The sequence below is a fragment of the Brassica oleracea genome, chromosome C1 (assembly GCF_000695525.1).
Source record: "Brassica oleracea var. oleracea cultivar TO1000 chromosome C1, BOL, whole genome shotgun sequence".
Classification (NCBI taxonomy): Eukaryota; Viridiplantae; Streptophyta; class Magnoliopsida; order Brassicales; family Brassicaceae; genus Brassica; species Brassica oleracea.
In genome coordinates, this window is record NC_027748.1 from 8535464 (window position 1) to 8539120 (window position 3657).

Below are 3657 nucleotides of genomic sequence, written 5' to 3' on the forward strand. Positions count from 1 at the left end.
TATTAGCGCCTCCGGGACTGATTGAAAGATTAGAGCAATCGCCATATTGTTCTTCTTTGCATCGTTACTCCCTGGATCAATCGTATCCCAAACTTCGTATAAACGAAGCATCACTTTCATTCGCATCGACCATACGGTATAGTTGGTCGATGTTAGCATCGGACATCGTATGTCCTTCTTCATCTCAAGACCTTTATCACGTGCTTGAGAATCGTCTCCCATGTTTTGATCGAAGTTACAACTCCTCTTGTAAACGACCTTCGAAACCTGGAGCTCTATATTGACAACTTCTTCTAATTGTTGGAATTTATTAAGCCCATGTCCAACTCTATATTATCTGATTAGTACGATATTGTCCACTTTGGGCCTTAGAGGCTGGCCCGCATGGATTTACTTTTGGTTTCCTTCCCAAAAGGCCTCGTACTAATTAGAGTTGGACATCTCTTTATATATTAGACACTCCTTGTCTAAACTTCCAATGTGGGACTTGGATTGACATCTCTCATTCTCCCCCTCAAGCTAAGGACCGCACACCTTGTGCCCTTTCCTCTAGCGAATCATCTCGGTGCCTTGTCGCATCTTCGACATTCGACACCCTTAGTCGCAAGGTTACTTTGAGTTGCTTTGAGGATGCTCTTCCCACAATTTCAGGATATTCTGACTAATCTATGCCGAACTTCCCTTTCCACCTTGAAGGGTCCCATTCCTACTCGAAGGGTATTTTGGTCATCTTGCAGATCTTCGTCAAACCGCTCTGATACCAATTGTTGGGATTGTGAAATCCCGTGTCCAACTCTATATTCTCTGATTAGTACGATATTGTCCACTTTGGGCCTTAACCAAGCCCGCATGGATTTACTTTTGGTTTCCTTCCCAAAAGGCTTCGTACTATTAGAGTTGAACATTTCTATATATATTAGATTCTCCTTGTCTAATTCTCCAATGTGGGACTTAGTTTGTTTATATCACATGTCGTATGTAACACAGATCTTCGGCTTCAGATTTCCTTATAGATCAGCTATGTTAAGATACAGAGGAGAAACCAAAACGATTTCAATAGGATTCTTAAACATGAAATTCTACTATATCAACATATATTAAACTTAACAAAACTCTAAGATTTCAGATACATGCACAAGATAAATGCTTCATCTCAAATAAATAAGTACTATTAGAATTTGACCATTATGAAGTCAAAGTAAAATTGACTTAACACATTCGGGTCATCGGCTCATAAACCCAAAAACAGATCGGGTTTTCCCTTTTTCAGCTGTTGGTGGATCTTGCAGATAAATATCTCAACGCTTTGGAGAAAAACTGAAACACAAAACTGACTTTTTCTATCATTTCTTAGATTAATTCAAAAAATTAGTTAGGTTTTACATATTCGTGTAGTGTGTAGTGTGTAGTGTGTAGTGTGTAGTGTGTAGTGTGTACTATTTTGTGGGCACGGTCTACGAAAGAGAACAAATGTTAATGCTATGGACCGTTAAGTTAATTAGTAAATAATTTTGGGCATATGGCCCGTTTTAAAAATGTATCTAAAGTTTTTAAATGCCAATCTATCTATCTTATTAAACCGACGTCAAAAAAAAAACTATCATATTAAACCTATTTTTGTTAACATTTATCTGTGTGTTAGATAGTTTTTTTGGTTAACATATATATATATTAGTCATTTGCAATTTGGTCATAGTATGTAACTGATTTTAAATTGAACCAAAGACAACGTAATATATTAGTAATACTATTAAATCGTACACTAAACATGTAATTTTTTTAGTATTTGATCCCACACACAATATATATACAAAGATCCAATCATTTTTTTTATAACCACATAACTGATCAAACACACACTCAATAAAATAAATATATAACATGATCCAGTAATGCAATACATGAATTGTATAGAAAAACTGAAGTAATGTAAATGCAATTTTTAAGTTGTGTTTCAAAATGTCTATATATATAAAAAAATGTAAACATGTCTAAGATGACAACTTTTACTGATGTAAAATGTAGAATGTAACTTTTTATCTAATCAACCTAATTTAAACACTTAAAACTGAATCAACACCCGCGCGGGTGCGCGGATCAAGCTCTAGTGAATCCTTATAAGTTGCAGCAAAATTTGTTCATATAATGCCAAATAACAAAAAGAGACTCTCCCATGAATTTGATAAAGGGTCAAGAATTAATGTTCCCATATAAAGAACTTAAATAAGTTGCTCCATCACAAAGTTATAAGATGGGATCTGAAATTGAATTAAGTGTATACATTGGATATAAATCTCCATAAGAATACATAAGGCCACGAGAGATATGATTAAGGCTAAGCCATGGATTAGATAAATCTGTATATCCAACATCAGGGAGAGAAATAATAAGCTGGTAAACGATTTCGAGAATGAATAATGATCCTCAAATATGAATATAGAATAAGAGTCCATAGAATGAATCATTCTCAGAGCTTAAACAAGTCAATTGCCAGACATGTTTGATGACCCAAACTGAAATATACCAGCGGGTTATACTCTAATAAAATTGATATTGGACTTAGTTAAGATAAGACGGTTCCATACATGTATTACTCGAAAATGAGAAGAGCATAAAATTGAAATGGCAGATCTGAAATTAAGGTGTCCAAAGGAAACCTTAGACATGACCATGAATAAAGATCAGATACCTGAAAATAATAAGATCTAAATGCATTATGTCATGTCTGGATTATAAATGGAACCACTAAAATAATATCAACGTCAATGATGATATAATATTTGAATACAAAAGCGCTTGACAAAAGCGAGGATCATGAAACCAACGTCTGTCATAGAGTGCACTCAGAGAAATTACTCAGAGAAATTGATTAAGCAAATTGATAATGCTATAAGACGTGGTATATGAAATCTCTTAAGAGAAGAGATGTAGTCAAACCAGTTGGACATAAATAAGTCTTTGGTGAGAATACATAATAAGAATGACGAAATTGCATAAGGTTCTCACAAAGACCTGAAATCAATTATAAAGCAGACATACTCCTATGTGGTGGATGCAACGACATTCTGATTCTTTATAAGTCTGGCAAATAAAATACATATCTAAACGGTCCACTAGATAAAGAAATTTATGTAAAATTTCCAGAGGGTATCGAACTACCGAACATCAAGTTCTCGAGATCAATATTGAATATCCTAGGTACCTCTGGAGAAATTTCCCAAAGATAGAACACATCAAGAAAGAATTCGAATTCAACATGAAAGGTTTTGGGAAAACAAGATTATATATTGAATTATACATTGAGCACCTTGAAAAGAAAATCCCTATGCATCAAATGACATACATAGATAACGTGCTCAAGAAGTTTGATATGGACTAAGCTTACGAATTGACAAGTCCCATAATTATAAGGTTCCTCAGTTTAGAAAAGATAATTTCGGTCCTAATGAAGAAAATGAGGAGATCTTTGGTCTCGAAATACCATGTCTAAGTGCCATAAAGTTTTGACGGATTTGGCGAGCCATACAAGGCTAGATAAATAATTTGCCGTAATCTATTAGCTAGATATAGCTCATGATCGACCCAAATACACTAGAACGGGATTATACATATTTTTGTTACCTACAAGGAACTAAAAGACTTGGGTCCATTTGATAC